Raw genomic sequence first — 13,632 nt, forward strand, 5'->3', positions numbered from 1 at the left:
TACCCATCTGACATTCACCTCTTAAAATTCAATATGCAAATGCAAAGAAACAGACCTGCTGCAAATAAACTCAACTTCTCTTTCTAGAAATATGAAGGTGAGGCATGAAGAGGAAAGAGGAAGACAGCAACTGACAATCTGCACTGCAGGATACAGCTGCTGATCAAATCAAATGCCACATGTGGTTTGCAGACACTTAAAACCATATCAGTCTGATTCAAATCCAGATAGACTCAGCAGCACAGTTACATAATCATTTGTCGAATGGTGTGCACATAAGGGGCTACTGGTGTTAGCATGCAAGCTTTACTTATATAGCACTTTTCAACACATAAGTGACCTGGGCTTTACAGGAAGAAGAAAAAGGGGAAAGAGGTTAGAAAAGACAGAAGACAGATATCAACTTTTCAACAGCCAGCAGTCAATGCTCTGAAGATGTAAAGCTCCTGCTCGAGGTCAAAACAACTCCTTTAAGTACAGAGGGGCTCCACCATGTAATGTCTTGAATGTCAAGTAAAATTTAAAGCCAATTCCCTAAGTGATGGGAAGCCAGTGGAGAGGATAACACTGGAATCACGTGTGATATATGTTTAGTGATTGTTCAGAGCCTCCCTGCAGAGTCCTGGACCAGTTTGAGTCCAGGTTTGCTAAAGCAGGTGAAGCAGGTGTTACAGAAGTAACGCGGTTTGCTTTTTCTAAATCTTGAGGCTGAATGACGGGTCTGATTTTTGCAATGCTCCTTTAGAAAAAGCAGCGCTGAACCAGAGATTTATCAAAGCTCAAAATTTAGGCTTTAAGATTTTTTTACACTGGATTTAACACTGATTTACACTGCATCCTTACAGTATGACCAGTATGACCAGTAAATTTTTCTGAATTCATTGATAAGTACATCACTAATGCTAATACAGAAGTCTAGACAGAGGGAGCAGATAGAATCAGTATTTTGCTCCAGGACATTTTGACACTTCTCTGTCACAGAACAAGCAATCCTCTTAGCAACCGTGTTGCCATAAATAATGTTGGGTAAATATTTAGTAAAAAAAAAAAAGAAGTTAGTTGAGATAAAGAAGATAAGAATGGGGAAATGAGCAAAGTAAGTATTCTGCACAGAAAAGATGAGCTAAGAGGAAGCAGAAGGGGAGGTAAGATACAGCGTACCATCTGTACCATTCAAGTCCAGTGTTGATAAGGTTAAGAGAATAGAGCTACTAACTACTACACAACATGCTTTGTGTTGAGACTCAAGTTATTGCACATTATAACTTCAAGGTGGCGATTTCTGCGCATAGTTGACTGACTTGCGGCGGTTTTCTACTAAACAACAGTCGACACAATAAACTTAATCACAAATGTGGCCCCACAGTGTCAATGCGGACACACTTCAAAGATGTGTTCTTTGAGACTCAAAAACTTGGCAGCATCCGAAGGTCACTCAACAAAAGCCAGAAAGCTAAGTTTCCATGGCTACGGCTCAGAGCATTCAACGTTGTTCTGAATGCTTCTGAAAAATATTTGGGGGTTTTGGAGCGGCGCTGAGTCTCTGAGACCGATGCCAGCAAACATTCTGCAAACGCAGAGCGGATAAATGCCCAAACAGTAAAAGAATTAGATATCAGAGCGTGTGCCAGCACCGCACCTCCCCCCCCTCTGTTTGTTACAGGTGAGGAATGTGAGGGGGAATGCGCTTCAGTCAGAGGGTTTGAACTGTTTTCAGGACACAGATGGGACTTCCTGCCGTTCTTGGAATAACAGCAATATTTTTCACATAAATTATTATTTAATATCCTGCACACATGCTGGAGCAGAGGAAAGGGTTCAGCGGCGTCCTGCTGTTTTCAGTTAGATTTGCCCCGCTGTTTCTCAGTTTCAATCCAACAGACAGCAAGTGCTCGAGCATGGAGGCGAACCGCTGAGAGATGACACGACCAGAATGGAGCCAGCGTGCTGCAGCCTTAATTGGGTTTTTAGGGAATAATGTGGTAATGATCAAGTAAATGCAGATGATTGAGTGTGGCCCGGGAGCGAGGCTGGGGTCAAATCCATTTAAATTCCACTCAGGCCAGACAAACCAAACTGCATGAGGGGGAGAGAAGTAATTAACTAGCTGTAACGTCCATTTTGACAAAAGTTTAACCAAAACATTTTCCTGTGGTCTCAATTTTCATTCAGACAGTCATTTAACAATCATTTTTGGACAGTGCGGAGCGTGCACGCAGTCTATTACTGTGCGGAGACACAACACAGGCCCACTGCTGACATGCATACCGCACATTATTTAACCTCATATTATTCATGGTATTTCCACAGGGAGTACATCTAGAACTGTAATTACAGAGGTACTTCAGCTGTTTTGTGTTGCATTTACATTAAGTTCACAGGAGACACGTTAAAAACAGAACGGTCAAATTCATTGCCTGATGACATTCAGGCCTCTACAGAGCCACAGAGGACATTAAACAACTGCTTTAAAGACAAAGGCATGCTTGAAACAACAATTTGTACTAAGTGTAGTCTGACCGCATCGAAAGTGTTATGCCTGTTCTGAGCGGCAAGACTGGAACCGAGAGCAGAGAGGATCGAGATGCAATGAATCTTACAAATGAGGACAATGAGACACACTCTCAGACAGTCTCGCCTCAGATGCATTCACAGTGTTTCACTCAGCTGTATACAAAAAGTGATGAATGTACAGTACCAGTCAAAAGTTTGGACACACTTTCTCATTCAAGAGAATGAGAAGGTGACTGGTACTGTAGTTGTGTAAAGAATAACAAACAAGAGTTTGAGAGAAAAGTTCAAACGCCTCCTACTTTCTCACCTCTGCACACCTGGTCAATTTCTGCATGACGTGTGAGTGCTTGTCTGATTGTCAGTTTTGAAAAGTTGCAAAAATTGTTGGACACAGCCTCTCCCCATTCTGACAAGGAAATGTGTAGGTGGAGGGGTTTCACAACACTGTATCTGACAAGCACTTCATTTGAAACACACACACAGATTGAGAAGAACTCAACTAGTACTGGATTTTTACTAATACTGATATCAAGAGTTTTAAAAAATCCTATAACAATGTATCTGCTGATCTTTGTTTCTTAACATTAAGTAAAGGTCTTCATGGCTTCAATTCATAACAACCATTGAAAAAACTACACAAAACTGCTGTGTTTGAGTTCATTTTCAGATAAAAAGACACCTTATCTTAAAGAGATTGGAGGATGATAAAACAGATCATTTGGATCTGGCCCAATTTAGGTCATGGGTCGGATCTAGAAACCGAAAGGAAGACCTAACATTAACACATTTGGTTATCAAAGACTAGTGACTGAGCAGTCATTCTACAGTTGGTATATAAGCTAATCACTGCTGTCTAGTGGACAAACTATGCAATAGAGACAGTTTCTACATTACATCAAACACATTCATGGCATCTCTGTACTGACATGTCTAGATACTTCTCAAACAACATACACAGATGGATCTCTGATGAGCTCAAATCTACAGATAATATCAGCCCTGTACATACATCACATTTCATAAACGGCTCTAGTGCTGAGCTTCTTTTAGAAAAAAAAAAGAGAGGAGACATGACTAACTGCTCCCTTGAAACTAAGCGGCAAACTGGAAATAGAAGTGATGTCAAGAGACAATGGGTGCCCTCTTTTGTCCAAAAAAAAAAAAAAAAAGGACTGTTCTGTATCAGATGGGAAGAGAAGCCTTATGCAACGTGCACCATATGCTGAGAGATAGACGTCCAACACATGCCTAGAATAGCAGGAGACAGCAGAGGCACTTTTCTAAATGTTTAATTGAACTCAACATCAAGTGTTTTACTGGCAGACTGTAGTCTCATGGTACCTGCTAGTTTCTGACAGGCAAACTTTGGTTAGTATCGTATTAATGCTACCTGGAATTCAATTTAACAGTTTACAGAGAACAAAGCTGGCGACGCCTGATGGAAAAGTTCTGAAACTATAAACGGACAGTGGGAGGAAAAAAAAAAAAACGACACCAGAAAATTAATTGTTACGGGATGTCAAGAAATCCATCTGTGTTGGAAAAGCTGAAACCTTTTCTATATTAATCTGACACCGGACACCGAGCGAATAAAAAAATTGTAAAAATATCACCGTTCAAGACAGACTGAGCAAAGCATCTTGTCTTGTTTCAGTTCCTCTGCCGGTCTGAGCGGTCACCTTGTATCCAGGGCTGCACACAAACACGTCGTCGTCATCCTCCCCGGCTCTCCTGTAACCTCTGAATGTACTGAGCGCACGACGCATGGCGATCGATGCACGGCGGCCATCTAGTGGGACGCGACACACAAGCTGACCCCTGTGGTTTCCCCTCCCTCAAACAAACACACACACACACACACACACACACACACTCCCTTCACTTCTCTGGCTGTCTTTCTGGCTGCGGAACAGAGCGGTTGAAGGTAGGAGGAAATTGGAGACAGCGACTGTGACGGAGGGAAAAGGGGAACAAGATCTTTCTACCTCTCGGGCACACAAAGCAGTACACAAACTCATCTGACACAACAACAGGAAATGGGGCTGAAAAAGTCAGAGCTTCCTCTATCAGAGTGAATTTCTGCGTGTTTAAGTCAAAGCGGGCACTGACGGACAATGTGTTGATGTTGAAAACGGCAGTCCGGACTGTTTCACTAGAGGCCAGCCTCTATATTTAACTTGGCTGCTACCCTGAGACTCACTGTGTGAAGGGAAGATAATACCACCGAGCACTACTGGTGTGCTATTTCTTCGTCCCGCGCTCATCTTTCACCTGGACAATTGAGCGCAGAGAGGATGACTGGTTGAGCAACAGCATATTAGCAAAGTTGTTGCCTTGTTTGAAGGGCTAACGCAAACATGAAGACAGAGCAGCAGGGAGAGACAGTGAGAGGAGGGAGGTCAGGAAGGGATGCAGTGATAATACCTGCAGATAAAAACATAAGCCACCTGTGAGGCTGAGATAAAGAAGTGATGGAATATATTGCTAGTGTAAATCATACTATGAAGAGGTGAATTGGGGACAGTAGTGTCAGCACTATTATCAAGTTCAACATTTCCACAAACATTTTGCAATATGTGTTGTAATACACTGAAGATCTTTCAACATTACAGTACTTGTTTTTATTTTTATTTTATAGCTTTTTCTTATATTTACTCATAGCAGGTTTATTTGTAATTTTTCCAGCAGTGATAGATAAATCATAAGCCTACATTATCTACATACTTTCATATAGGTTGTATTTTTGCATTTTAGCCTGACTGATACTGGATTTTTGATGCTAAAGGTGTTATCAGTATTTGAGTGATATCTGCCTAAATATCAGTGTCTAGACTTGAGATAAGGAGACTGTGTCTGAGTCATGAGTGTACAAAAAATCACTTCCATTTGTTAATTAAAAGACTAAGATGTGTACTGAATGGGACAAATATAATGTTCAACAGTAAATGTTGCAGGAAAAGGAATTTTAATTTAAAGTGTACTTTAATTTTCTAATAATAAACAACTATAAAAATTATATTATAATATAATATTATATATATAATATTCAAGATAAGAAAAGTAAGAGTCAAATACATACAATTGCAGCCTATAAAACTTAAAGCTTTAGTAACCAATATTTTTTACAAAAGGATCAAATTATGAATATTGGATTTATATTCACCAGGTGGCCAGAAAAAAATAAAAAAAATACTGATGTTGCTCCGCATCTACTGAAAACTGCCAACATGTTCACCATGTCAACTTTATAATGTGATAATATTCAAATATTATGTCAACAGTTCATTGCACTGCATACATCCATGTCAAGTGGGATCTGTGTAAAGCTTATCAATTACATTTTCCATGTAAAAAATTCTCCATTCTCCAATGACTTTTATACATTAGTATATCCTTCATTTACTGCTATTCTTTTGTTTCTGTCTATGTGATGTGACAGGACATCCTTTCACTTCAATATTTATATCTACAGACCCAACTCCAAACCAAAAACACCTTTTCTAAACATATTTGGCATTCTATCTTGCAATTTTCTTCAACTAATCAACTAATACCAGTTGTGATATTTGTAATAAGCTAATGATATATTGGCACATACCAACAAGCAACACATTTTAAACCAAAACCAAATTTTTAGTCACTCTGGTCAGTGGAGATAAGTCCCACAATGCACTGCCAGAAAACCTCAATGACTGCCTGATTGTAATCTCTCCTAACTGTTGGCACTGTATTCTCAGGCAGATTTCCTGGCTAGTTTGAAGTGAATGAGATGTGGCACAGGGCTGGGAAGCAGGGGATCGAGACCCGGGGTCTCTGACAGGTAATTAAAAATAGAAAGAACCAGAGGGGGCGGGAAGGATCGCTCATATGGCTCCGAGGGGGGAGAGAGGTGTAAATGAGGGATGGATGGAGTGAGTGAGATAAAGGGCAGGATTGAGGAGAGAGAGAGAGAGGGAGAGAGAGATGTGCTGTTGAATACAAAAACGGTCTTCACAGCAACAGCGGCGGCGGCGGCCTGTCTGCACGGCCGTGATAAATGAGTTTCAGACTACAGGCCGGTACAGTATAGAATCCCCACAAACTGCATTAGAATGCATTATGCAGCTTGGAGAGTGTGTAGGCACACCCAACGCAGGAAAAAAAAAAAGTGATTAATTCAACTCAGAGGTCTAATGGAGTATATGAAAGCAGAGGGGAAGAGACGCACAGCACAAAAGAACAGCAACTGATGAGAATCGGCTCGCTAATGGAGCCCGATGAGATTCTGCTCTGCTTCGTGGAACACAGCTTACTGTAGCTGTTGTATTTATTGCCATGTTGGGAATACTACTCTGTGCTTCCCCTATCCTCCCCCCTCCTTCTTTCTATACAGCTTTCCGTCCCGCTGTGCTTGTACAATCACTAGAAAATGCCTGTGCCTCGCAGTGCGCTGTAAATTAAACCATAAATAATTCTGTGTGTAAAGGAGTGCAGGTCAGGGTGAGGGCAGTGGGGATGTTGGCTTGCAGTTGCGCCCCCGCGGCCGCTAGGTGTCTCCCTCGGGTCGGGAGGGAGGACGGGCGAGGGGGAGAGCAGGGGCGCTGGTGAGTGGGTGGGAGTCTCCATCAAATGTATCTGGCCATGAGGAAAGTAGCGTGAGGGGGAGGGGTTTCTATCTGTGCACACATGGCAACCCACTCTGCTGCATCTCCAACGCTGCACTTTGAGACACTATTAGTGTTTTGTGCAGCCATACTCCAAACATGCATGCTAGACAGAAGCGGTTTAAATGCTCTCCTCTTTTTTTTTTTTCTTTTTTCTTGGTGGGAGCTGCAATGGGATTCAGTCACCTTGCCGCAGCTGATTCAGAATATACCGATGCCAGGATCCTGACACAGACGAAGAAAGCAGAACACATTAAATCAGTTCTCCAGACTTCATACTGATCTGCTTGTACAATATGAGACTGCCAAAGCGCTTAAGGGTGCGGTATGCTTGAAAAACAGCTAGGTTGTACGATGTGTCATCAAGTTCCCCATGGCCAAAGTCAAAGGTGGGGGGGGGGGTGGGGGTGGAGGGTGGAGGGGAAAGCCTGCTGTCATTGGCTCCTCCTGGGTGCATCAATTTATGGCTTTTGCGTGATGAATTGTACAAATGGGGGACGACAGCGCATGCTTTCAGCGAGTCTCTCTTGGAAAGGAGTTCATGGTGTTTGACTCAGTCGTACACATGAAAGTTGACAGGTAGTGTGAAGAATGAAAAAAAAAAAAAAAGAGTTGGAGAGAAAAACCGTGCCCTACCGTCACACCTCTGGCCAACTGGCTAGCTGCTGCATGAAGTGGGTGTGACTGTTGGAAATGTTGGTTTCAGATGCTGTCAGATGATCCAACAAGCACTTTGTTTAAGTGTTTTGACACCTTTAGATTTTCTGGATCCATTTGCTTTCTGGTCCTTAATAATAAGTAACAACATGGACTGAGGAAGCTCCATTTAGTTACAAGGCGCCACACATTTCTTTTGCATTCTATTCTCATTCTAATAATTTATCTCTTTACATTTCTTTGAAAGTTTCTGTTAAAATGTTTGTAAAAGCCTCAGTGTGTGAGTTATGTTAAACAAATAGCTTACATAATGCATGTGGAAGTAGTTTTCTTCTACAGATCTAATCTAAAGCTGCCCACATTTCAAGTTAAAGGTCGCAGACGCACATGAATCACAGCAGAAATGCAGGATTTCTTGGGTAGAAGTTAAAATGATTATCCTGTGTTTACTTTAGAAGGTCTTTCTATCTTCCGTCACAGATGGCGACGGCATCAGTGTCACACCTCAGAGCGTGTTATCATTCCTACTATAACCGCGTTACATAATGTGATTGTGTAATTGAATTAGATGAAAGCAGGTTAAAGGGAGTGCGGTGGGGTGGCTGGAGAGGTGGCACGGCGGCTGAGGGATCCGTGACCATGGCGACACTCAACCAATGAGGCGGCTGTGCAGGAGAGTGTTTGAAGATTGGCCGCGGGGTTAGAGAGGGGAGGGTGGGGGAGAGGGAGCACGCCACCTCCGAGCCGATGCATCAATCCACTCGGATCCCTGTGTTCTTTTGTCCTCGCTCCTCTCATCTTTTCTCTGCTGACCTCTTCCCCAACCTCTTTCATCTCTCACATCTCCCCGCTCCGCAAACACACAGCGCATCATCTCTGCCCTTTTTTTTTTTTTTCCCATCCGCTGCATCTTCCGATAATCACGCGCCGTACCTCTGACCGTTCTCTAGCTCCTCTCTCTCTCCCCCCTTTCCAGTCTCAGCCAACGCCCCGCTGCCTCCCCCCCCCCCTCTCCCTCTGCTCCAGGAGGTATGATGATGATGGTTATGTCCATATGACCAGATTAACCTACATTTCCACCTCGCTGGGCGTCAGTCAGACCGCATTCGCCCACTCCCCCATCATCACATTTGTGGCATTTCGCAAGCCAAACCCCCCCCCCCACACCCCTCCACCCCTTCTCTCTCTCTATGAGCAGAGAATGACACAGAAATGTATCAACATGCACATGAGCACAAGACAAGATGCTTACAAGCACACACACACATGCACACACACAGCTCCTCATTTCCCTTAGCAACCAGTTTCAACCTTGCACTGCAGTTCAGAGAAGCACCTATATTCAGCTTGAGGAAAAAAAAAAAAAAAAAAAAAAGATTGAATAGTGAGTGTGGGCAGAAAAAATGTTAATGGAATTCAAATATTGACTTCGCTCACTAAAGCAACTGCATGCACACTCTCTCACATACGCAGATCAGCAAAACATGACCAGGGTTTGTGAGTGAAGGCAAAAAAAAAAAAAAAAAAAGACCCTGGGATGAAAGTGAGTCAGCATCTTTTCACTCGACGTCGTTGGTATGACGACAGATACTTTCATTTCATGGATCAGAGGGTTCGGGGAGGCTCACAACCTGACAGAGACACGAGCAATTAACCTTTTGGTCCTGAGCTGATAGCGCTCGGCTGAAATGTCAGTTTGTGTCTGTGGAAATACACCCGGTTGTGATAAACCTCTAGTAGCTCAGTGGAGAATAACTGGTCTAATACACACTGCTGCTGCTGCTGCTGCTGCTGCTTCTTCTTCTGCTGCTTAGATACTGCAGACAAAGAAGCTTCAAGGCTGCAGAAAAGGGCACTTTACCAGATTAGAGCACAAAACGGTTTAGTCGTGCTGAAAACAAGCTGCAATTGACAGCTGATTTAGTGTTTTTTTTGTGTCACAATGATCTTGTTTTACATCATTTCAGATGCATGCCAAAATGCTTTTACAAACTCAGAGGTTTGTTCAACAACTCTTCTTGTGTTCATGTCTTCTGTGCGAGTAACAGAAGGAGCTGTGTGGTGCCTCTCCAATCAGATTTTCCTCTTGAAATGTTAATGAGTGAAGGAGAGGGTGGATTTTGAGGACGGGGTGGTGGAGGGGGAGGCCTGCAGCCATGTTCAGTCTCTCATGTGCATATGGGGACACTGTTGTTGGCCGAGAACCAGTCTTCTGCACTGGGGCCCGCGGATTCTACAGCATGAGCTAAACTAGAGCGAGGGAATCAAACACTTCATATCTGGGACGAGACGTCCATGGTTATTTTATAGGCACCCAATGGATCACAGGGTTTGGCTTCTATTTGGGGCTAAACTCGAGTCGGAGCATGAAAGCAAACACCGGCGAGCCAGAATCAGCCAGACATCTCCTTTTTAAGTCCTGTTCCTCTCTTTAAACCATATGGAGACATTCCTGAGGTGTTTAAGAATGTGTGTGTGTCTGGGTGTGTATCTCAAATATCACCAGGTCTGAACGGCAGAAGAGCGTACAGCTGCTGGGGTGTGCACGCGAGGATGCGCGCTTGCACAAGACAAAAAAAAAAAAAATCAGTGTGTTTTTGCATATGCCGCTCACTGTCAGTGCGTGTGATATGATTTGTGTAACGAGCCGCGCTGCTTGAAGAGACACCACCTGCGTCCCCCTGCGGCGACGCCTTGGCGAGCTTTGTCTCAGTGTCCCTCAGTGTGTGTTTCTTTGCTCTCACTCTTAGTACAGTCATCAGATCTGTTCAGCCTGGGCACACTCAGCTGCTAAGTTGGAGAAAACACTGAGAAAAAAAAAAAAAAAGGAGTGTGTGGGTGAGTGGGTGAAAAAGAGACAGAGAGAGTGCATGTGCACATGTGCATGCTGCGCGGATACTCCTACGTTCCTCTTCTCTGGAGGGGTCATAGGTTGCAGATCCACACAGCAGAAGTGACTCCCAGACTCGCAGCAGTCTGTCCTCTCTCTCTGGGTGCTCCCCTCCCTCCCTCCCTCCTTCCCTCTTTCTCTTCACTTTCTGCCAACTCTGACCTCAGACACACACCACTTCTTTAAAGCTGTGTGCTGTGAACGCACAACAGTCACCGGCCAGCTTCTGTGCTCTAAAGCGCGAGACGGACAGCCAGACATGAGGGACGGGATGACAGAGCGGCGCTGCAATCTGTTACCCGCACAACCATCCAATAAAAATGGGAGAACAGGATGTGATGGATTTCGCGTACGCTCCTGAGAGAGGACAGAGCGGGAAGGGGCCCGATAAATGAATCCTGGCTGCAGAAGTCAAACGACCTGCCAGCGCCCTGACAGCATCAATTTGTTCTGTTTAGCTGCGGACAGGTTTGGGGGGAAAAAAAATATATCGACGACGCGCCAAAGGAAAATTCAATTTCTTTAATGGAACCAGCATCAAATCTCTTTCTTATTACTCATTTCGAGTGGTCTTCTCCGTACAAAGACTCAGTGTTCCAACCCGCTGCCATCGGGTTTTCTCCCACTGCAGGGCCAAAACAAACAGAGGGTCTGTTCTGTGCTGACACCACTAAAACATTACACATTACAATCTGACACTTGGGACAATGAAAACTCGGTTAATCAGTGCTGCTGCAGACTGTTCCGGTCAGTATTTTTACATCTCTTTATGCAGGCTCACGAACTGAGCGCTACAGCAGTAACACCTCCTGGACATGAAAAAGAGCAACACCCAGGCTACATATACGACAGACCTTTACAGCTGGTGTCTGATCCGTTCACCCCTGGCTCTTGCTATTAACGGAACAGAGCAGCAGACAGCGCCACAGTATTTTAAGAACTGTTTTTGCTTCCGCAGTTTGATTTCTTTCCATTTCTTGGTGGCAGGGAGCACGAGGCTGAAGCAGAGACTTAGCAGCATTCCTCCGTGGCTGACAGCTGACGGCTAAGCCCCCAGTTAATGACTAATCCTGCCCTAATGCCTGAAGCGTGATTGGTTCGAGCTAATTACACCGGCTCCTTTTCTCGGGCGCTGAATGGCTGGATGGACGGGGGCGAGGTGGGGCGGAGGTAAAAGCGGTGCGGACCTGTACAGTGGAGGCCTTGATGGTAAAGCTGAGGCGATTAGTCGATTAATTGATCAACAGAAAATTAATCTGTAGCTATTTTGATGACAGGTTAATCGCTTTAAGTCATTTTTTCCTGCAGAGTGTCAAATATCTGATGGTTCTGAGTTCTTAAATGTGAGGATTTGTTGTTTTTATTACTTCTGAACTGAATATATTTTGGAGTTTGGACTGTTGATCAGACAGAAGAAGACATCACATTGGCCTCTTGTAAATAGTGACAAGCATGTTTCACTATTTTCTGACATTTTACAGACCAAATTACTTATCCAACAATCAAGGAAACAATCAGAAGATTAGTAGATGAATCAATGATAAAAAAATTTTAAAAATTAGTTGCAGCCTCACTTCATGGTTCCACTGTGTTCTTACTATCAAACACCTGACCTGGGATGTGAATCGGGCTGTGTAGTTGGAGCAGGTAGTGTTCTACTCTATAGCTGCTGACCTCTGGCCTGTGTGTCAATAGAACTAAAGCCCACATGGATCCAAGCAGACTCACTATCACAGAGAAAGTGATGCGTCTCTTTCTAGAAAGGCATGTTGGGTTCAGGATGGTTTTTCTACAGGTCTGTTTTGAATGGACGTGTGAAAACCTCTACTTCAGGAGGAAGCAGCACGTCAGCCGTGTGGTTAATGTTACACCAGTATTAGCTTGGTCAAAGTCATTAAAAGCAGAAATGGTTCCACTTTGTGTTGAGCACGGTGCGTAACATGAAGATCATGACACTGACAGGAAACTCTCAGACCACAGAGCAGCAGAGTGTCACTGGACTTTTACCAGAGGCCTCCACCACCCAACCATCAGTGTGAAAGGCTTATTAACTAACCATATCTGGTCTCAAACGCAACACTGGAATAACGACGCGAGTAGCAACAAGGCAGGTCTCCGTTCCCGCCAAACAGCACTCTGAAAGTGTGTTTCAGCTCAAGACGAGACTTCATATTTTTAGAATAAGATTACTTTATACTGGATACGATACATCTTTCTGTACCTTACTGAATACTTTGGCAGGCAACTCGAACTACATCACAAAAGCAGGGACAGCTCATTATAACTTGGAACCAGTTCATACTGTCTAAAGACAAAACTCCGGTAACTCTGCCTCTCTCTGTCTTCAGCGCTGGTCTGGAAGACAGCTGACTGTACTTTATAGTAGGTTATTAACATTCCCTCATATCTTCCTGCTAATGTGCTCTGTTTATGTGGAAACACATAGAGATACTCAAGAGGGTTTCTGAGGGGTGGGGGAGGCAGGAGATAGAGATTTCCCTCTGCTCCACTACAGATACTCCCCAATTCCTTTGAAATAGATGATAACATCTCTAATAATTATGAGAGCAAAATATTTAAAATAAGGGAGATTACAGAATATTAAAAAAACATCTTTGAATACAGCAAACAGGCTGTTTCATCTCAGATGTAACATTGTTTTTGAAGGTGTAGGTGAGACTGATACATTACATGGCCAAAAGTATGTGGACGCCCAAACATTACACCCATATGTGCATGTATGGTATTAATCTGTAATCTGTAACAGCCTCCATTCTTCTACCAGATTTGGGAACCTGGCTGCATGGATCTGCTTCCATTCGGCCACAAGAGTATTACAGAAATCCAACACCAGTGTCGAATGGTAACTCCCATGTACCAGTTCATCCCAAAGGTGTTGGATGGGGTTGAGGTCAGGGCTTTGTGCAG

General features: G+C 43.7%; 1 protein-coding gene across 8 annotated transcripts in view; it reads right to left on the minus strand.

The window, feature by feature from the left end:
* arhgap12b (Rho GTPase activating protein 12b) overlaps positions 1 to 13,632 on the minus strand; it is a 63,235-nt gene that overhangs the window by 17,367 nt on the left and 32,236 nt on the right. The gene's annotated exons all lie outside the window — the stretch shown is intronic.

The sequence above is a fragment of the Thunnus thynnus genome, chromosome 21, assembly GCF_963924715.1.
Source record: "Thunnus thynnus chromosome 21, fThuThy2.1, whole genome shotgun sequence".
In the NCBI taxonomy this organism is placed as follows: domain Eukaryota; kingdom Metazoa; phylum Chordata; class Actinopteri; order Scombriformes; family Scombridae; genus Thunnus; species Thunnus thynnus.